The following is a 23402-nucleotide window of genomic DNA, read 5'->3' as shown; positions in this document are numbered from 1 at the left end:
AGTCTGCAGTCTGCCGCGAGGCTATCTGTCTTTCTCTGCGGATACCGTGAGGGGAGCCGGACCGCGAAGGAAGACACCGAGAGAGGTAAATAACGCTTCAATTTCTTCTAGTCTTTTTTCTTCTTTTTTTCTTTCTTTTCTTTTTTTGTGTGTGTGAGGGGGGGGGGGGGGGGTGTTGCTCGGCATTGTAAAATACGCAGTGTGTAGGCCATAAAGTTGTCCGTCAGATATGTTTTCACGCGATGATGTCAGAGCCCGCTGCGCTTTAATGACACATGTTGTTCGGACTGCGCAGCGTTTGATTCGACCGCTAAAGCGGCGCAGTCTGGGAGACGTGCGTCCCTGCGTCAGCGTCCAATCAGACGTCTTTGCGCCGCCGCAACTGGTGCCAAGATGCATTTACACACACACACGCACACGCGCACACACACACACACACACACACACACACACACTCGCTCACACACAGCCTATGGCGTACTGCTGAGGCTTCTATCTGCACCAATCACAGGCGACTTGATACTTTTTTTTTCTGGCATTAGATGATCATAAAGAATCACTGAAGACAAGTGTCTATACTCCTAAAATATTCCTGCTGGATATATATATGTATATATATATATATATATATATATATATATATATATATATATATATATATATATATATTGACATTGCTTGTACTTTAATCCTACTCCCTCGCTGTGATACTGTGCCACTTTCTTTGGCTTCACTGTGACCTTCCTCGACATGATCAGCCCACATGTTGGGCACCACCTTAATATTTATATAATAATGCAATGTTCCTGCAGATACTGTTATTGTGCCAATAGGACTTGAGAGTGAGTTTGAAACACTCGTTCTATCCGGTGCTAACGTATCTTTGTAATATTTCTGTAATTATTAGTCATTATTGAACTTGCATTTTTGTCCCATACACATGCTACTTGTTTTTGTGTGTTCAGTAAAGTTTTGGTGAGTTATTGTTATCTATTAATATTATTATATTATATACAATCAATACCAAAATACTCTCACTTTTGTGTTTATCTTTAAATTAAAAAAAATCATTATTCTATCATTTAAAATATCCTTGAGTTGTATTTACACAATGGGTGTCATGGGTTAAATATATCACAATTTTATTATTACTATTATTATTATTATTATTATTATTATTGCTATTATTATTATTATTATACTTCTATGATATTCTCAAAGTGACTTTGGGGTTTTATCTTGAGGGGGAATTGCTGACTGCTCAGTGTTGGGTCTTAAATTAAGGCTGTTTTCATTAAAGTGTTGAAGTTAAAACTAATCAGAAGGGATCCACTCTAAGTGTGTGTGTGTGTGTGTGTGTGTGTGTGTGTGTGTGTGTGTGTGTGTGCGCGTGTGTGTGTGTTGTATTATTAGACATTGAGCGAAACTATAGCAGCTGGATGACATAAATATAAGAGTGTGTTTTTCTTTCCTGACATGTTTTCTAGCTTTGCTCTGTGCTACACATCCATTAGCTGGATATGTAAAACACACACACACACACACACACACACACACACACACACACACACACACAATTTGATACATAATTGTGGACATCATGCATAAGTAATGACTGTTGTAGCTGGGGCTCTGCTAAGTGGCAACTGGCTGTGATCCTGCACTGGAAGTGGAGTGTTTCACTCGCACAGTTATCACACAGTCGGAGATTGGGAGGCATTTGAATCTGTGTGATCCGCGAACAGTTTTCTTTTTTCTTTTTTTTTAATTTCCACCATCATCAGGCGTCGGTGAACCAGACCATACATCAGTGAACCAGACCTTACATTCACGGTTATCATATCACGACCTGCTTATCTTGCCGCACGCGAGGCGAGCGGAGAACAGAAGTGACAGGCACGCCCGTACCTGAGATGAGTAAAATGTGATGTGACTGCTCCAATCAGGCCTAATTGAAATGAATTGAATTAACCCATTTCTTCTGCTACTGTAATTAAATTAGTAGCCGGGGTGTAATTGGACATCGAGTTGGCACTCGAGAGGAGATGACAAAATGCTCATTGCTGCCACCGAAGGACTATGTGTCAAATTCAGTGTGAACGGCGGCGCACCGAATGCTGGCTGACGCGCTGACAAGGCTGGCGCTTCCCTCCCAGAGTCTGCAAACAAAACCCTCCGATTATCTGCCAGACTTGAAGCGCTGTTCAAAGCAAACATGCGCTGGATGTACAGCATGTACAACATTTAGACCCCGGGTACCGTTTCTTCCTACTGGGCCCCGATCTCGGAAGAGCATCCCAAAATGCTGACACGGTGATAATGTCAGCCGTCAGACACGGAACGATCCTCTCAATCGTTGGCAGAGAAAGCCAGAACGCAATGACTAGAGAATGAACCGATGGGCGACGTTCAAAACAACTGAAGATGATGTCGCATTTTGAAGTGGCTAACAGTGTCGGCTGATATCTGATATTTTACATATATATATATATATATATATATATATATATATATATATATATATATATATATATATATATATATATATACGCAAGAACATTACTACATGTTGATGTTTGAATTGGAGGCCCCGTATCAAATATCTCACATATCAATTTGGCCCTCACAAGAAGGGAAGAGGGTTTAGTGCTCCAAGGCCATGGTCATCTGTGGCTCTAATGCCATTTCCAAGAACAATGAGCAGAACAGGGCTAAAGTCGCACTGATGACACTTAATCTCATTGGAATTCCTTGTCAGGTTTGACCTTGGGAAGATATTAGCCACTCGACAAGTGACTGTGTGTGTGTGTGTGTGTGTGTGTGTGTGTGTGGGAGGGGAGAGGTGCCTGTGTGTCTCCGTCGGCAGTTATGTGATTGCAAGTGTGTGTTTTCTGTAAGTAAAGACAGGCGAAATGTGCTTCATGGAGCAGTTTTAGATTCGGTCTGCATGATGATCTGTTAGTTTAACTGCAAGTTAACATTCCTTGTATTTGCATGGTGGTCCAGCACTCCTGATGTATCGTTGGATTGGAGGTGGAAGGATGTGCATGAGAGCAGCCGGCAGCCAGACCAGTGGGCTGCTGGGATCTGTGGCCCAGTGATATGTGTGCCACATTGTCTGTTCAATAGAGGCCTTTGAATTTTTAAACAGCATCGGTTACTTCGTAGTGTCATTGTTTTGGCACCATTTGCCTTGCTTAATCCTGGTAAGTGCATTTCCACACTGTTTTACTGACGGTGTAGAGGTGTGTGTGCATGTGTGTGTGTGCGTGTGAGACGCAGGGTACAGATAGATATGTAGCGTCATCATTCAGAGCGAGTGAAAGTTAGCCTGCTGACGAATGCCATTAGAAGTGTGAGTGTTAGCGAGTGTGTGTGTGTGTGTGTGTGTGTGTGTGTGTGTGTGTGTGTGTGTGTGTGTTCGACAACATCCAAAATGAGAGAAAAGACAGGAAACAAAAGAGTAAGACACCAATGTGCAAAAGGGTCCTCAGATATTTTAAGGCAGCTACATTTTAACAGATGCAACATCTCTGAGGTCCGGCTCGCGTGTTTCTGCATTCGCTCCTGAAGCGACGGCTTCCTTTCAGTCGACACTATCGTCCCGCGCATCAGTTTGATCTCGCCGTTCCCACTACAAAGATGCATACAATGCGAACAAGTGAGGTCGATCGCAAAAGGCCTGCGAGCTTTAAGAGCAGCAATTAGAGTTAAACTGATACCTTTAGTCAGGCCCGTGAAGCAGAGGTGGTATAAAAGAAACAGCGTAGTTTTAGCCCCTAAATGAAACACACAAAAAAGGCTATTTAAGACTTCTGATGTGGAATCAGTGATTACATTTTTGGGACTACGTTTTGCAATACGGGAGTTACTGTTTTGGACTCAATACGCAAAACAAAATAGTAAAATGTCCTGTGATGCAGAATGTGAAATACACAAAGTAAGAAAACCCAAAAGCATCTGAAATGAAAAATATGAAACACGGGACAATTTGCAGATTCTTGTGTAATCCTGCGCGCAATAAACATCACTCAAAGACAAGGAGAAGGTGCATTGTGAAGTTATATGAGTACCAACCTGTTTTAAAATGGAGAAGCCCAGGCCTTCATTCCCGCGGGGGCGAGTTAGCTTTGGCTATCGCACATTACATACAGCACTGGATGCACCAGCAAGTCGACAGTCCTTCAGCTCCCCTCTTTCTCTCTCTCTCCGTCTCCCCGGAGAAATATTTGCGCAGTCTATGCATGCCCTCTTCCCTCTTTGTCCCCACACTGACTTATTTATGGTAACCTGCTAATGAGCTATACGCTCTTTTGTCGTGAGCGACAACATGTGTAAACATTTAGATGTTTTCCCCCCTCATGGTAGGCGGCGAGCTCCTCCAAATTAAAAGGCACAAAGTGAAATGAAATCACGGCGCAACCTCACACCTGATCAAACACAAGGTTAGTGTTTTGTGTTTTGCCGTGTTAATGCCCCGTGTTGCTATCAGTCTGCCGTGTGTTCTGGAGGACTGCCAGCCAGTGGAGGAAGAGCACCTATTTTGTGGAGAGGTAATTGCTACACAGTAGCCTCTGATTGCCAGGATCTTTCACTGGGAACGGCCCCGGCTCCCTTTTCACTTGCACTGACAGCCTGATTACAAATCATCTTATTGATTTGATGAGTGCAAGATGTTTGCTAATAACTGTTCTCATACCATCTGTTAATCTTTGTTGTGATTAAAGAGGTAATCCCAATACCCATTATTCCCAATGACAAGAGCGGGGGGGCGGGGGAGGGGGGGGGGTCGTTCTCTTACACAAGCTTTAGCCCCTCACAGGCCAGAGGAAGGGGGGGGGGGGGCAGTACCGAGGATATCAGTGATCTCCGAATGCAATTGAGAAATCTGCTCCACCTTCCACATAACAAACGCGATGCAAAAAAAAGAAAAGGAGAGGAAAAAAGAATTACACCCCTCGCTAAAAATCCATTACCTCGTATAATCACGCAAAATGATTTTTCTTAAATATGATAATAAATCACAGGCTGTGGATCAATAGCCTGCGGACCAACTGCTATGCCCTGATAACGTATCAATCAATATTTAGTATTTAGATTTTAATTAATACCTCGCTGGGGTTTGGAGCCTGTTAACACGGAGGGGAATATAATCTGTGGTAAAAATGGGCCGGAGCAAAGAAACTGAATGCCGTCCTGTTTGCATTCCACAGTTGTTCCTCATATCTGTCATTGATCAGTCAATTGCTTGGTTGTGATTAAGGACCCCTCCAAATCAAGCTTGGTGCGAGCGTGTGTGTGCGTGTGCGGGGCTTTGTGTGTGCACAATGCATCAGGAAGGTATGGATGTGTGTGTGTGTGTGTGTGTGTTTACATGGCAACGTGCTCATCGATCACGCTTTGTAGGGATGACCGGCTTTACGGAAGATCATGTGCTGGATTACAAGGGAGAAATATTACGGCGGGAAAAGCTCATATTGATTTTGGGTCGGCCATTTTTTAAAAACCTTTTACATTAGCTTTATAGTGGAACACAGTACACTGCAAAGGTCTTTTTTTTTTAATCCTAATCCTGAATGTATTAATCCTAATCTTCACACTCCTGCGCGGTCACAGGTCTCCAGCACACGCGGTTGCATCCGGCAAAGACCTGCAGCTACCTGCCGCTGTGTGACAGAAACACAAATAGTTTAAGAGTGATTGCATTGAAGTCTTCGCATCCCGAATATGCACGCGATGGCGACTCTGTAATCTTTTCTTCGGGTTTTACCTGTTGGACACGGGGCTGCCAAGTGTTTCTCAATCGGATTGACTCTTGTGGCGTTTGTAATTGGAATCCTTTTCCCTTATAAAGAGATTAAAATAGACAAATATAGAAACAGACAGGCCGAGTTTGACCATCAGGAACCGCATGGCTAACACAAGATTAATAAGGCAGATAGATAAACAGGATTGGGTGTTAATCCTCCTTTGAACTAGTGCATTAATCTGTTGACTTCCGCTTTCTCCTTCAGCACCAGAGACAAACAGAGTACTTGGACTACATTAATGACGCAGAGCAGGACACATCAAACCGTTCCAGTCAAACGTTTGACCATCCTGTCGTGGAGAAGTTGAGTGACTTTTCCGTTGTTGCTGCACCTCTGGATTCCCAAACCCGTCCCTGCGCTCTATCTGTACCGCCGCAGGTTTTTGGCTGGAGGCCGTGGCGGCTCCCCGGGAAGTCAAGCCGCGTCGCGAGCTAACGGGACACGTGCGTGTGCGAATCCGGGTTACGGCTGGATTTAAATGTCCCGAGGCTGTCTGCTCTCAAACCCTGCGGGGTCAACAGGATATAAGGCCACGGCGAGCGGCCGGCCCCAGTGGGTTGGTGCGTCTCTTGAGCTGATCCCTGACACACACACACACACACACACCGCCGCCCGCCGCCACATTGGCACAAACAGGAAGACACGCACGTACACAGGTCAGTTGAGGCAGGCTTGGGCGTCAGTCAGAGTTGGCGTGCGCCCCAGCGGCCTCATAAATGATCAAATGATCAGGATAAAAACGCACATTCAATGTATTAAATGGAGTTGATGCTCCACCCAACAACAACACAATGCAGACGTCATTATGTTAACGATGTCAGTAAATTGCACAGGGAATCCTCTCAAATCCCTTCATGACGGTCTTGATAGAAAAAGACAAGGCACTACGGCACACAGCCGTCAAATCAAAGTTATTCGTGACGCTGGCGTATGAGCTTAGCTGTGTGGTGAAGCTCACACACTTGCATGGGACTGGACTGGATTGGCCAATCCCTTTTAATCCCTTCTTACTGTTAGGTAGACAAGGTGCCAAGGGGGGGCCCGGTGCAGGGCTGGCATGGGGCGTGTGCTCGTAGTGAGTCAGCTGCTGCCGGCATTACTGTAATTGAATTAGTGTCTGTGTGGTCGGACACACTTCTCGCGATGCAGGCGAGGGCATGTATTGCAGTGCACTACCGCTGATTATCTGTCAACTTGTCATCGGGGCAGCATGTCAACGCATTGTAACGCTCACAGATTACTGTACGGCATTAAATCAAGTTATTCTTCGAGACAACACTAGTACGGGTAAATGTGGATTTTCTGAGAGTCAGGCTCAGGTTTTGATGGAATATCAGCCGTTGTTGGAAGAAGAGGAAAAGGTTGCCAGCGTTCTTCAAATGTCCGTTAAAAGCAGCGAATGGTAGAATGAAAAATAAATTCAGCTTTTTATTCCATTCAGAAACGAGGATGTTGGAAAGCAGCAAACAGGAGTCATGCTCTTCATTTTGAGGAGCATTAGCAAAACCTGCGGCGTGAAAGTGAGGCTACCAAGGTGTAATTTGCCTCTATTATATTCCTTGAAGCTGCACTAATTAACATTTTAATATCAGTGATGTAAAATCAGCAGTGTGTAACGTGACAAAACTAATGCAAAACCATCAGGTCAGGCCCGCCGTCGTCTGATTTTCGTTGCGCCTGCAGTGGTGTTGACCTCTGACCTTTCATGTTCTTTTTGTTTTCTTTATGAACATTAAGAAATACTAATATAATGAATATATTTTGCACTCTGCGGCTAACGTTACGGAATTGTTTAACGGGCGTGATGAGGCCGATCCAACCTGGATTCATATGAACTCAGAGAATATTACAGTTTTTTTAAATTGTGAGTTTTTATCTCGTAAATGTGCCACTTTAATCTGACAGAATATCTTTTTTTTCTTCAAGTAAATGTGTGATTTACCACTTCAAATCCAATTTTTTCCCTCATGAATTCAGTTTTTTTCTCAGAATATCCAACCTCTCCCGGCTCTATGTTTTTATTTTGCATGATTTGACCTAGAATGGCCCTTCTACGCCATCCTATTAACCTTTGTGTGCAAAGTACAAAACCATTGAGTGTAATAATAGCATGAAGAACAAAAAACCACAGCTACATTCTTGCCTTGTAACATATTGCACCTCCGCGGGGAGAAATTTGTTGATATCTTGCTCGCACGCAGTTAACCAGCTCAGGGCTGAAAAGAGGGAATTGTTGCCAAACTCTTGGATTTTTCCCACTTAATAGAAACTAGAAAAAAAAAAAAAAACGAAACCGTAAATTCCATTGTTGCATTAATAAATAATGTAACATGGAAGAAAAAAAAGAAACATGGCATGGAAAACTATCAGAAACAACAGAAGGACTGAAATCAAGTTAAAGGAGGGATTGAAGACGGAGGCTGGAGGAGGATGACGGACAGTCCTGGAGACAGGGTTGTTAGTTTACGTGGGCTGTGGGCTGAGTCGACTGGAAAATTTTGATCACTTTAATTTACTATATCCAGGGTTGCTTCTCTCCCTGTCCAGCACTTTTATCAAGCCCCGTGAGCCCGTATTGATTTTTTTATTTTCTGCCCAGGATAAGAAGACAGAGTTAGGGAGCTCTGGTGAATGGAGAACTTTCCTCAGATTGCTGCTATTCTCCAGCTTATTGCATCCTGTCGTTTGTAGTTTCAGATGATGTCCAGTACGCCACGGCTGCTCCAGCCAATAAACAAGGTGACTAACAATGGAAGAGGGCCAGGAATGAAGAGAGGGAGACAGGCTAACCACCACACACACACACACACACACACACACACACACACACACACACACACACACACAGATAGAAACAAGTGGGGCAAAGAAAGGACCTTTTACAGCTAGAGGTTGCCTTTGTTTTAAGGCCACGTTTACACTTCTTTTGAAACAGGTATGTGCTTTAGTTTGGGTGAAGAGCTGTTTTTATTTGTTTGTGTTTCAGCAATATAACATTTCTAAATTTTTTAAGCGTATAAAGTGGAGTTTTTTATGTAAATTTGTCAATGTAAGTCTCGACTAAATGAAGTGATATGATCCTCTCGGGGTAAATGTGATGCCGACGAGTGCTTTTCTGAAAATATCTTATTTTTGTTTGTGTTTCTGTTGATGTGTAAGTAAAACTGTAATAACTTATAATTTAAAGTCCACTACTTTGGTGTTTTATCCCTTTTCTCCTTTCTCCGTTCAATTTTAAATGATGTCATTTGAGATGAAAAAAAAGCTGCTTTTCATCCGTGAACAATGCCGCGGAGTACAATGTATTATTTTCTCTCATCCTGTCCCACAATATGCTTTCATAGAGTTACTATGTGGGAATTTAAATAGTTAGTCTAAGACTTAAGGCAAGAATACTATTTACCATTTTTGTATATTCTTGTTATTGGTTCATGTGTGTCTCCCTGAGCAAAATTAATTATCACCTTTGCCCCAAAGAAAATGCAATTAAAAAGTAGAGGTAATGGTTTTTTTCTTCAAAATGAAAGGGGACGATGCTTTTGTCCCCAATTCATTGCTTTTTTGATAATGTGTGTATCAGACAAATTGTTGTACAATTCCATAAATCTTTTTATTTCTTCAATTTTTTTTTCCATTCCTTCTTGTGGCTGTGCATTTGCATTTTTGAATGTGGCGATAAGAGAATGTTTGCGTGTGTGTGTGTGTGTGTGTGTGTGAGAGAGAGAGAGAGAGAGAGAGAGAGAGAGAGAGAGAGAGAGAGAGAGAGAGAGAGAGAGAGAGAGAGAGAGGGGGGGGGGTTAGGGGGCGGGAGAGAGACCGAGAGAGATTAGTGACAGTCTGATAAAAGATGTCTCCAAAACCCTAATTAAAATTGAATACCCCTGCAAATGCAAAGCAACATGCAATCTCCAGGTATTTCATTTAGAGCAACTATCTCAGTGCGAGGCTGTTTTTTATGTCTGTCTTCATTGCACACAAATAGCTATCCCCCTTTCGTTTTATTTTTCACACTTGCACATCTGCCACTGTCTTTGTCAAACCTCATGTTTGCTCTTCCCCCCCCCCTCCCTCGATGTCTGACACAATGACAAAATAAAATCAAACTGAGTAACCCGACGTGTGTCCCTTTGTTTTCCAAAACATTTCCAAGGTTCAGCTCATTAAACTGCAGAAAAAGAAGAAGAAGAAAAAAAATCAGGGCTTCTAATGCAACAGTGAGCACAGCGTCGAGCTCTTAATGTTTTTATAACACAAACATGCTCAACAATTAAGAGCAAACTTTACTTTTTCAACTCATGCTGACACGAGTATTACTTTAATATAGGTTGTGTTCTTTTTCCCCAGTTAAAATAATCTCCATGACTTATTTTGTTCATCTGCATTGATAATTATGAAGCCATTCCATCACTAGAGGGATGTTATATTGACAATAAAGTACTGCTAAAGGCAGTTAAAATACTATTTTTATTTATAAAGATTATGTGGACTGTTTCCGTTGATGCAATCCTATCTTATCTCATCATAACTGCTCTGAGGTTACTCTCTGAGGAACTCCTCTTGCTCAGCGCCACTCCTCACGCCGGCTCTTGAATCAAAAGTGCATGTTCACAGTTTTCTAATTCCTCGTCGTCTTGTTACATCATTAAAACCGGGGCTCATCCTCTGTCCTTGGTCTTCAAATATCTCCCGCAGCTTTGAGAGTAAAACGAGAAGAGTGATTGCACTGCAGCGGAAAACCGCCTCCGAGAGCTGACCTGTGTTGTGGCTGCAGCGGCACTTTCACTTCCTACTGTCTGGACTCGGAGTGCCGACCATGTGATCTCACTTAAGAGGAATACACACACACACACACACACACACACACACCCACACCCACACACACACTTGTCATTGTCACCAGCAACTGGTGGCCTACGATTTATCCAGCAGTTTACATGAATCAGTTAACAATAGGTCTGGAAGCATAGTGGGCTGATATCACTGCATCCGACATCGAGTCATTTTATTCACATACCTTACAATTTATATATTCTTTTGCCCATTTTTCACATAACAGTTGAATTTCTCAGTTGAGAATTTTATTATTTTTATTTTTTTCCTTCAATCACATCAGAGAGGAAGGATGAATTTGCGCACACTGGTGAGTTTTTTTTTTACAGTGTGCGTTTTCGTCAGGCGTCAGATTCCCAGTGGGAAACAGCACCATATCAACACATAATCAAAACTTAGGACAATTATCAAATTGGCAATCAATAAAAAAAAAAATCATGTCAAAATGCATACAATACCAATATAGAAAGAAAACTAAATTCAAGATGGGCAGTACAATATAACCTTGTTACACCAACAATAGATGTGGAAGTAGAAGAGGCAGGTGTGACAATAACTCATCCCATACTTTATTTTAGGAATTGAATATCAACTCGAAAAGTGTAAGCGCTGATGGAAGTGTCCAGTAGCAAACCCATACTGCCTGAGCGTTACTCAAAGCTCACACCTATAATCATTTTTACATGGCTGCCTGCAGAAAATGCAGAGGAAATTGCTCTGGCTTAAGCTACCGTTTAGTCATAAGGATATGGTCAATTTGGTACGCAGCCAAAACCATACCCCTGAGTCACTTTACTGCATGCATTTTGTGTCATCCATTCCCAGAACACCAGTTGAATCATACTGCAAATAAATAATCCCCAGCGCAGAGAGTTGAGGGAGGTGAACAACAAACATGTGTCTCGAGCTCGTGTTTGCCTTTAGTTAACGACACACAAGTGCTTTTTTTTTTTTTTTTCAAAGCAGAAAAAACAACCTCCCCACTCTCCACGGAGACAGTTATTAACTTTGCAGATGATATTTGTCATGTTAGCTATTAATTCCCGCCAGCGCTGGAGTGTGTAACGACGCGGCTCGACAATTTGGTTGCATCTGCGAGGAGTGACAGGCCCATGTGTTAAAGACATGTTTACTTCGCTCCGGGATCAATAAATGCTGTGAGCCAGCGTGCGAACGCATAGGCCCTTACCAGAGTTATCGATGCACAATGTATCACATTATGAAATATATGTAGGAGGAAGCTGCCCGCACGATTAAGGAGGCCTCATAGATCAATGAAGAGCATGAGCATTAATATAGTGCCTGCTTCTTCCCTCCCCTGGACACCGCAGGTTGTTTCTGCTCTCAGGCTGAACACTGATGCACATAGACGTGCTTTGGCGTGAACTGGGAGAATTAGATTTGCCTGTTGGTGTTGCAATCCAATTCGCTATCATTGAGAGGATTCTTTCCACTCCCACGGCCGATGCTCTCTCCTCTCAGGCCCGGGCAGAGGCCGCCGCGGCAGTGAACATCTCGTTTGTAGATTTGAAACTCGTTAACATGTTAGAAAAATCTGCTTTTTCATTCATGGGGGCGCTGTGTGTGTGTGTGTGTTTGTGTGTGTGTGTGTGTGTGTCGGTACATAGGTGTGTGTGTGTGTGTGTGTGTGTGGCAGCAATCTTGACCTTGAGACTGTGAGTGGAGGGGACTGCGCGGCTGCTTCATGCTGTCAGGAAATGTCCCTTCATCGAGTGATTTCCCCGTTTAATCCCATGCTGAAGTTGAGCAACTTATTTGAACCCTTGTTTATTCCATCTCGCACTGACGGCACAGACCTAAAAGAAATGATGAACCTCTTTTTTTTTTTTTCCCTTCAAAACCCTTTCCTGCATTTCTAACTCGAAATTGTTCCCTTTTCCCTGCGTCACCAGCGAGACATCAAGAAATCATTTCCACCACATCCAGTTGACCTCATATATAAACTAAACTCCTCAACCTCATTTCCCACAATGCCATGTCGGGCCTATACGAGCTTCCCATCCGAATATATATCCCCGCTGTGGAGGACAACAGAGGCGTGTTGTCATCCAGCTGACCCTTGAAGTGGCCAGATGAAGGGCGGGGAGGGGGAGGGGTGAAGGGTGGAAGGGAAACTCGGGCCAAGGTCAAGAAAGCTAATTTGTTTCCCTGCGTCCCCTGCCGTCCCTGAGAGGAGGCGGACCACACACTGCCCGTGCAAGAGGGGCTTTAATGTGGTTCGGGGTGCATAGCATGCGGTTGAGCTCATCAGCTACCGGCTCCTGTATCACGCAGGAAGCAAAACTTTGAGCCTTATTGTGTCTGAATAACTTGTCGTTTGGGGAGTGAAACTCTAGTATATATGTGAACCTTTTAATATCAGAGCTTTGCAGGACCCTTTTTAATACGAGTCGATTTACATTATATCTTGTTTTTGTTGTTGCTTTTCATGAATTGACATACATCTTCGGGAAAATTGTATTACGTGATATTTAATCAAGAAAGTACAGCATGTTAAAAACACGTTTTTATACTGGTGCTGATTACCTGCAAAAGTCCTGCATTCAGAATGTAAAATCTAGAGTATTTTTCTGTAATATTTCAATAGACATTATCAAAGAAGCATCTTTTAAAAAAGCCTCTTCATGTCATATTTATTTAAGTGTTTAACCTTCAAAACGATACTGGATTCTACTTCATTTTACTCAAACAGACATACTTCAGATGATCATTTCGATGTGTGTTAGTGTGCGTTAGTGTGCATGTGTGTGTGTGTGTGTTTACCATTGAATCATGCCTTTTAAAACTTTCAAATTCAGTTTCGAAAGCACTTTCAGAATGAATCTTCCTCCTCACATCAACCTCACTAAACAAACATTTTTTTCTCCGTCTCCCGGTAAATACGCTTGAGCCATTTTCTCGACTTTCGGTTGATATGAAAGTAGCACCGCTCCGGCCGTCAATCAAACGCTTACTGGATCAGGTGACACAGAGGCGGTGTTTTGGCAGCTCCGTGCCGGCTCCTTTTAACAGTCGAAGTGAAAGAGGAAACGAATGTATTTGCCACCTCAAGGGCACATATGGTACCTCTGTGGAACCTGTGAAGCCGTGGTTAATCGCTGTCTGCATAGAGCCGCAGCCTTCAGCGGGGGAAACGCTATCAGCCTCAAAGAGCTGGCGGCACCGCGCTCTCAGGTTTGACAAAGGCCAGACCCTGTACTTCATGAGTGTGTGTACGACGCGTATTTATTGATGAGCACTCCAAAATTGTTAAACGGGAAATATTTCACGACTTATCATTCTATCTGGATTGTAATGTGGCTTTAAAGTGGCGATACAATCAGAGATAAGTTTTCCAAGTTTGTGATGGATGAATATATAAATTAATGGACTCAAAGTTACCAAACGGATCTCTTTTTTTCTTCGTTTTTTTTTTTTTTTAATTAGCACCTGTGAGCTGTTTCCCATTAACACTGTGCACATTAAAAATCCCTCTGCTTTTTCTAATTAAGTAAAGTGGAAACAGATTAGATGGCTTCTTTGAACAAAGGTCAGTGATTGCACTTTGTCTCGCTCCTCTGTTTGTTTGTTTGGCCGGCACCACGAGAGAGCTGCCACTTCTTCCCAGAATGTCACTTCACCATCACTGTTTGTTTTACGGAACAGCCTTTTCTTACCGTCTCCATCTCCTCGCAATCTTTTTTTTGTTTTGTTTTTTTTTTGTATGTGATCAATAGATAAAGACGTGCCTCTCGCTACCGGCAGCTGTGTCAGTTTTGTTGTTTCTTTCTTATATAAAAAGTATATTCTGCTCCACAGGTGGGGCACGGGGAGAAGAGAAGGGCTGATGTGATATAGATTTTTTTTACTGATATGATTATAAAGCATGTGGAATGTCAGATTAAAGCCGGGCTGATGAAAGATAGGCATCAATCAGCGATGTCTCTGGAGAGGCTGCCAGGCATGACATGGTTGTCAAGAAGGGAGAATATGGTGACTCATCCCTCCCTAATCTCCCTTTCCTGGACAATTGATTGGACTTCCATATCCATTAGCGCTGCTTTCATAATGAACGGCCAGACTACACATATACTTTGAAACCAAACTTGTCTCTCGGACAGAAAAACAAAGAAAGGTGGCAGAGCAGCTGTGAGTCACACAGGTATGCTGTTCACCATTGTGATTAAATTCTCTAAAAAACGATTCGGTTATCTCTTCACATACAGATTTACACAACACCTTGAAGGACTGTGTTCAAACAATGATTTCTACTCATGGTATAGTTTTTAATATTATTATTTATTTCAATCAAATATGTTTTAAGATATTTGCTGCCTGGATTATGTCAAGTTGCAACCTTTATTTGCGATTCAAGGACACACAATGTGTGATGTAGGTGGTGAGGACTGAAGCTGTGGCACCATGGGTTCACATCCTCAGTCCTAAAGGGTTAAAGCGGGTTAGCCAACAAACACACTTAGAGTGAAAGACACTTGCTGTGGTGAAATGTCGAAAGAAAAGTGAACCAAACTGTATTTGCAATATGAACAGATGTCATATTGCAAAGTTGAATGTTTATGGCTAAAAATAAAGATAAGTTGTCAATTAACATTTTTCAAGTGCTTGGCAGAGATGGCAGACACATTCCTTGAAAAATGTTTTCCGCTTAAATTGATCTCAATCTGGGCGGCGTTACATTACACCAGTGTTTTTCAACCTTTTTTGAGCCGCCGCACATTTTCTCCAATAAAAAAATCCCACGGCACACCAACAACCCAAAAAGTGACAAACTGTCACATTGTAGCATAATACAACATATATGGTTGTCAATTATTGCGCTACCGACTCGCATGGAAGAGTATTTCATTACTATGCCAGACACGACACTGCAGGCTCAGACGCTCAACAATGGAAAATAATTGTGCAGCAACTAAATAATATTTTTTGGGACCAATTAAATTAATTTGGACATTTTCCCACGGCACACCTGACGATATAACACAGTGGTTGAAAATCACTGTGTTACACAATATAAAACCACTTTGTTGGGTTCAGGAAAAACACCATGGTTGGGCCAAAATTAAGAATATAAACTTAGTTTAGGCTACAAAACAAACGGTGTTGAGAGGTCGCAGCCAATTCAGTGAGACCAGGTCCAGTTAGCTGGTAGCCGCCGGCTCAGCCGTCTCCATACAGCCCTGTGGAGGCAATTCTGTATTTATATTTCAGTATGTTTAGTTTACTCTGCAATGAATATCATGTTGTGTTGGACATCGCATTGGTTCATTTTTGTGTGAGCTGCACATAATCATTGTTCAAATTTGGCTTTATGATATTAGAAGGAGGGCAAAAACAAATTCATTTATATGTAATTCAATCAGAACGTGATATCCTTTACCAGGAAAGTGATGAACTCCGTGAGGCGTAACGTTTTTCATTACCATTGTGCGCTCAGTGTGCCCATCTTTGTAACACTGTTGGAATTTATTTTGGGATCAGGTACAGTACGAACAAACACACTCCCCCTCGGGCATGTCGACCTGCAGCTTGAACACAGCCGCTGTCACTCTTCAGGACGCGGGAACCACCATGTTCTCAACAAAAAGCTGTCCCATTTTTTAAAGTCCCCGTTCCAGATGTTTGACAGTGATGCCTCTCAGTGGGGTTGCTACTTTGCGGTACGGTTATCACCGACACGTTCTTTCAGCCTGGATCCCCTCCGCAACACCTTAGTAGAAAAAAAAAAAAAGAAAGAAAAATCGGTGTTACGCATGAGAAGAAGCTGACAAAGGGAGCTAGACGGGAAGGGAGAGAACGACAGAATTTAATAAAGTTCAACAAGGCAGAAAGGATTGCACAAGCAGTGAATAGAGATTCTGCTTTTTTTTTTTTCCTTTCTCCTTTACAACTTCTGCCTACTTAAACACTTTTACACCCCCTCCTTTTATCTGTGTCTGCGTTCACGAGGAATAGCTGGACACAGAGGGAGACACTCATTCCGTTTTTTATTTGAATGTTGACCAAGGATGGCCACCATCTGTGCAAACTGTCTGACTCTATGACTCTCCTGTATCCCCGGCCGTAAATATCCGACGGCGCTTCACTTCTCAGATAATACACACATGGCAATTTATTGTCTCTGCTCTGTTTTGCCACTATTTGAGCTTTTATCGCTATCCTCCAACAAACAAAAGTAGCCAGTCATTTTCAGCAAGCAGTGATTTCTGTGTAACATCATCTCACACACTCCCGGCCCATTTACTGTGGCATCTGGTGCTTTTGTTTTTCTTATTCCTCATCATAAAGAAAACCTCTCCAGTCTTTCCAGAAACCCAGCCTACACTTATCTCTTGCTGTGTATTTTTTCTCTCTCTCTCCCTGGTCCCTGAAAAGCCTTCCACTAAGCTCAAACACACAAGGGGAGTGGTGAAAATTGGGGTAGATGACATTGTTTTCAGTGATATGGATGTACGGCTCAAAGACAAAAGTGTTGGTTGAATGTTGCCATGTCAATAAGCCATCAGTCGCGCCGCTAACAATAAGTTAATGATTCCCAGGCAGTAATACATTTATGAATAGAGAAGTGTCTTCTTCAGCCCAGCGGGGGTGCCCATTAAAACAGAGCATGAACAAAATAATTGTGATTTGCAGATAAAATCCACTTTAGATTGGGATTCCGACTGAGGAATTGTTGAAAGAGCTGTAATTTTCCACTAAAACGTGACACACACTCACAGGAGCCCCGCTAATCAACTTGAGTATGTGTGTGAGTATGTGTGTGTGTGTGTGCTGCCACGTCTGTTTTGAAGTCTGCATGTCTGGATATACAAATTAAATGATAGCAAATGCATTTAGTGAGGTACTTTCTCTGTTTAGAGCTAAATTCTTTGACTTTTTCTTCTATTAATGTCTTTTTTTCAAGCCAGTACTCGAAACATCTGATACAACTCATATGTGTAGCTACTTTTGGTGAATCTGATTATTGATAACTCCCTCAGAGGTGGATGGTTTTATGTTAAAGCACAACACTGTTGTCTAAATCAACAACAGCAATTTGTATTCAACTTATGACCGTTATAAAACGTATTATGTCGACAAATCATTTATAAAGAAAAGTTGGTGTTTCAAAAACCAACTACATTTGTTATTTTGTAATATCAGAAAAAACCTCAATGGCAAAAAAACAGTTATTCTTCGATTCTTCGATGTGTGAAACTACGAGACAACGTTAAGTTATTTGAGACTATGTAGGAAGATAAGAAGTTAAGTAAAACAAGAGGTTGGTAGTGATTTTAATGATGTTTTCTTTCCTAAACCAGACTACATGGTGCTATTGCCAAACATAACCGTGACCCTCTTTGACCTTTTGGGTCTTTCTGATCCGTAGATGTGAGATCTGCATCTAATATGCAACTATGACATGCAACAAAACGACAAAACACATGTCACTGCAGTGCTGATTGTGTGCCGTTAATATAAAATAATGCATTACATCTATGTATAAGTTACTGGATACCTCTGAGGATCACTTTGTTCGTAAGACAAATAAACCTAATGGAGAAAGAGGACTGCTGTGGTTGAAATATGTAAATTCTCCAGAACTTGAATGCCTCTAAGTAGGCAGCGGTCTTTGAAGATGGGGAGATAGCCATCCCGGTGCTTTGGCCAAGTAATAAAATGTCTAGACACTAACTAACATGAATTTCCCTGTAGAATTAGTGTCATCAGTGTGAGGGTCCTGCCCTGTACTCCGGGGTGCAGTTTGAAATACTGTCTTTTAAATCAATGCTCACCTCTCCACTCTTCCTCTAATTTAACTTCGTGGCATCCTGTCAAGACCTTTTTTGTCTAAGAAAACAACCAAGTTCTTCGCTGTAATGGGGGTTAATCAAACTTTTCAAACTGCTTTCTCTCATGACAAATGTCCGTCCAGTAAATTGTGACTGGTTATGTTGGGAACTACAAAAAAAAAAAAAAAAGGACTTTTCGGCAGTTTTTGGCTGAGCGAAAATGTTGCCACTTATGAATGAATAGCTTTTCATTTGCACCGTTCCTGACTAATTTATCATCCGTGAAGACACTTAGATTTAGCACTTAAATGCTCAAGTTTTAAGATTGATCTTTAATTTAACTGTTTTCCCCAAACTGAGGAATTATGCCGGTCCAGCACAAAACAAACAGCATTTACATCTACTCTTGAGTGTGGTTACTAATTACTTCAGGAGAATGTAGATGCCTCATAAATGGAAAGGGCTCAAAGCGAAACCAAAATGCGAAAAGCAGTCGCTACAGTATATAAAGCTGGAAGGACATGTAAAGGTGATTTAGAAATGCTTCTTTTATTGACTTTATTTTCCTTGCCCCTTCTACTTTCAAGAATTGGCACTTTGGACGGAGGTCCATGTAAAACGTCTCCATCTATCATGCTGGCTGGGTTTCCACAGCAGGGTTATGGACACACTAAATTAAAGAAGGCTCACATCAGGAAGCTGACGGATCGGAGGCATCAAAAGCAAGCTCTGACATAGTAGGTGAGTTCCTCTCTTTCTTTTTTTTTTTGACGTCCATACTTCTGGTTTATGTCTGCCTCTACACTCTGTAATTCCCTTCTCCGTTTGATTTTATCTACAACCCCCCCGACCCACCCTATCCAAAAAAAAAGTATGCCCTACTTTCTGAAAGCATGCATTTGTTTGGCATATATTCAGTTTTATTGGGTGTATAAAAGAAAATACTAGTGCTCCTAATTTTTCTGAATTCACCATGAATAACGCATTTATTTACGCTTTTATTTTCTTATACATGGTTATTGATATATTAACAGTTCACACTAAATATTGATTGTTATTGGTATGTCTTTGCTTTTTTTTTTCCCTCCACATTTTTCCTTACTACTTACTTATGTGTTACATGTTTTTCAATAAAAGATTCAACTTTATTGAGGCCCATAGGAAACAAGCTTTTAAAAAAAGGATATGGAACAGCATCTCTCTTTAGTGAAAAGCCTCTTATTCTTTCCACTTTTATAGACGCCCCCCTCAACCCAGAATGCTGTGCGAGTACATCTGCCTTATCTGTATGTGAATGTTACAGTAAGAATAATTACCGGTGTTAAATCCAACAAGAAACTATGAGTCATGTGTTGTGACTGCAGTGAAACACAATGCTGTTCATTTTGGGCTCAAACCTTTTGGTTTAAAGTATCGAGAGTCGAGTGTGGTCTGCAAATGCGACAAAGAATCATTGCTATTTATTGGATTAGCATGTGATGCAACAACTTCAGCAGAATATTGTTTTGTGTCCTGCTTGAAACAAGAGTGGAGACTGAAAACCCTTCAAGACTTTAACTGTTTTGAACTCAGCCTATACATCAGGGAGAGACTTGGAAAATGTTACTTTTATGTCAGGTCCTGGATCCTCTAAATGGCACGGCAAACTGCTTGGTTACCATGGCTATGAGGGGGTTCGAGAGCACATTAATCGGGACGATTTAGCTTTCTTTCTCTTTCAGTTCTTTTTCTCCAAAAAAGACTCTCAGACGTCCTTTCTGAAGCTGATTTGTGATGCACAATTTCTGCGCGTGGAGATCATGGAAATTGACTCTGAACGTTAACGCTTTATGAGAAAGAAGCGTGTCGTCTCAGTCAGCAGACCGTCGTCGCTGTTGAATGTTGTGTTTCAGTATAAAACAGCAGAGTTATCAATGTAACACATTCTTCATAATAAACGTTCATACCAAGAGGGAATATTATTGTGCTGAACGGGCTTCAGGGCCGCAGGTTTTATAGCTTAATGAAGATTAAATGTTTTGTAAAAGCTTTGGCATCTAAAGGTGTATTCATTTGCTACAATGGCCATATTTGGCACTGGACCAGCCCCTTGTTAATTGTGCAATCTGGAACTAGTAGATGATGTCTGATGGCGCTGCACCCAGATTGTCTTGGGTAAATGGAGCTCTTTGTGTCCACGTTTTACCTATGACAGACAGGCAGCTGATAAAAATGAGATCACGCATCGAGCAGTATCGCTCGGCGCTACTTTCCAGCGGCGATCTTTCCCCCCGCTCCCCTCTTCTTCTTTGGTCAGAGACGGCAGATTGATGATGACAGAGTGACATTGCATTCTGGGAACCCAGGACTATGGCCATAAATCCACGGCGATTCAGCTTTACAATGGCCTACTGTCAAGCCATCACAGGGTAGGAGGTTGTTACTGCATCACCCTAGTGAGCTGCTAGGGTACAACTGTTACGCTTTCTCGAGGCGGGAAGAGGGGGAAACGAAGACAGCAGGGGAAATAGTCAGGATGGTAATGAATTATGAAAAAAGTAATAGAATGAAAACGAGGAAGGGGAGAGAGAAAAAGCTCTTTGGTGAGTGGAAATTTCCCACGCTCTTTAGACGTTAAAGCTCTATGATTCTTTTCAAGTAGATCTGTCAAATCAGAGCCTCGGCTGTATTAGAAAGCAAATAAAACACATGAACAAATAAACACTCTAAGTTTCTTATTGACCTTGGAGAACCAGCTGTGTTGTGAGTGCAGAAAACTGCCCCCACCCCCCTTTCCCCCGTGTGTGTGTGTGTGTGTTTGCTTACTTCTGTCTGATGTGTGTATGAGAAGAATAGAGCTCTTGAGCATAAGTGTGTGTTTTTGTTCAAACTACATGTGTTTGTGTGTGTGTGTTTGTGCACAATGAAAGGCTGTGTCATTTATTGGTTGAAAACTAACTTCGAACTTATTGATAATTCCCACAAGTCCCAGCTGGCCGTTTGCAGTCTTGGGATACGAGCGTAAGAGGTCAAAAGAGTTGTATGTGTTCTCTCACTGGGCTACATAAAGAGTCACGATGTCCTGAGATAATAAACGGACATTTGGGAGACATCAAATAAAAAATAAGCATTTTCAGAAATCAGAACATTTTGTGTGGATACTGTACAGATAATAACTTATACAGAAGTGGGTTATTGTGCATGTATTGACAGTATATGTACCGTTTTCTAAGACTTACACATGGGCGGTGTTTATATTACACTCCAATTTAGTTTTGAGAGTTATCTTTCAGCCCTCACCTGTAGGATTGAACTGTTCACGGGAGTGATGGTGTGTGTGTGTGTGTGTGTGTGTGTGCGTACAGAAGTTGTTCTCATGTTTGGTGGTTTCAACACTAATTCCACAATAATTCTATATTTAGAAAAAACAATGAAAGGTATTAATAAAAGATAAAAAATGTAAAAAAAAATCTCAATTACCTTTGCAGTTGCCAATTAAACGTAAGGGGTTGTGAAACCATTAACACTGTAGGAAAGCAGATACCATTACGCACATCCATTATTACTTTTACTTGCTCATAATCCACAGACAAAGGCAACTATTAGAGATGAAATTGCTTCATTTCAAAAGGTCATCAGCTGAATGAGTTGAGCTCTACTGTTTTAGTTATACCAACCGCGGAGATAATTTACTTATAATTTGCCCCCATACAATGAAGCCGGATGGAAACGCATTGACGGTCACAGCATTGAACATTATTCCAGCGTCACAAAAGGACAAAGTGATTCAAATGTTCACAGTGGGTTGGATTATCCAGAGTAACAATGACACAATGAAGGAACTGTCACTAACATTTTGAGCATCAGACATACTTCCACTCACCTTCATTGCATTTAGTGTGTCTCCACATAGCTCGACATACCATGTGTGTTTGTGTGCACACAGTCATTTTGAACCAACCCCTTCAAACGCACAAATGAAACCACCCTAATACTGGAGAAGCAATGAATTCCATCTCTGCTTATAGCTAACCAACATTTGTGTCCCCCCCCCCCCCCATGAATAAATGGGCACAAAGGCTCTTGGTGATTTTGGCTCAGTAATGGGTGCCATACTTCAACCACCTCTTCCCTCCCCGAGCGAGCCGGAGCTGGAAGCAGCTCTACAGTATGACCTCCTCCTTGTGCGATCAGGCCTGCAGCACTTGTCATCTCCCTGGTGGCAGCTTAGATTCTCCAATTTTTAGGTTAATTAATCAAAAATGATTTCTTTTCTCATTAGCCATGCAGTTGGTTTGCAATCTGCAAAATCGATGTTTTACAGATGTTTCCTTGGGTTTTGTTTTTCGAGACGGCGCTGATTTTTATTGGGTATAGATTTAAGAGGGTGCTGAGGGATTGTGAGTTAACTCAGCCACACACAATCAAACACACACGCGCGGCCACAGACACACTAAACGCACACTGTGCATAGTCACATGCTCAAATAAACACCAACATGAATACAGTACATACAGACACAAACGGACGCAAACACACAAACTGGGCTCCCTCTAACTTCCTGTCAGGGCCTGACATCTCATCGAGAGCGCTGCGTTGAATGCAATCCGTTCATCTAACCGATACGGACGGCAGCTCTGCTCTCCTTCTCCATTTTGGTTTGCCTATATCGAGTCGATGGTTGCCAAACCCAGGGGGTTGAGCCACACACACACACACACACACACACACACACACTCGCTCTGGGTAGTGCTCTTTAATCACGTAACAGCTTCTGGTTCTAGTTCCTGTTGGTTGTAAACAAATGTAATGTTGCATTTCCTGCAGTCTAGACATAACAACAAACCTGGCAGAACCAGAGAGGGGAGCGACTGCGGTTGCTAAGGAGTGGCTGGCACAAGTCGGCACCAAACCAGGGCCGAAGGTATGAAGGAAGGAGCGTTCAACAAACAGCTGAAGCGTTGGGCATCTGGTTCAATCGGAATTTGAGTCC

At 42.1% G+C, this 23402-nt stretch overlaps 1 long non-coding RNA gene across 1 annotated transcript in view; it reads left to right on the top strand.

The window, feature by feature from the left end:
* Positions 1-23402, top strand: part of LOC137780775 (uncharacterized) — a 47043-nt gene continuing 23641 nt past the window's right edge. Inside the window, exons 1-2 of the long non-coding RNA XR_011077170.1 lie at positions 1-85; positions 19018-19171. This is a non-coding gene — a long non-coding RNA (uncharacterized lncRNA). The remainder of the gene's footprint in view (positions 86-19017; positions 19172-23402) is intronic.

Source organism: Clinocottus analis, unplaced genomic scaffold (assembly GCF_023055335.1).
Source record: "Clinocottus analis isolate CAN_PGR_092001 unplaced genomic scaffold, fCliAna1.0.p SCAF_9, whole genome shotgun sequence".
NCBI classification, from domain to species: domain Eukaryota; kingdom Metazoa; phylum Chordata; class Actinopteri; order Perciformes; family Cottidae; genus Clinocottus; species Clinocottus analis.
The sequence above is the reverse complement of the archived record's forward strand: the minus strand, read 5'-3'. Positions and strand labels throughout refer to the sequence as shown.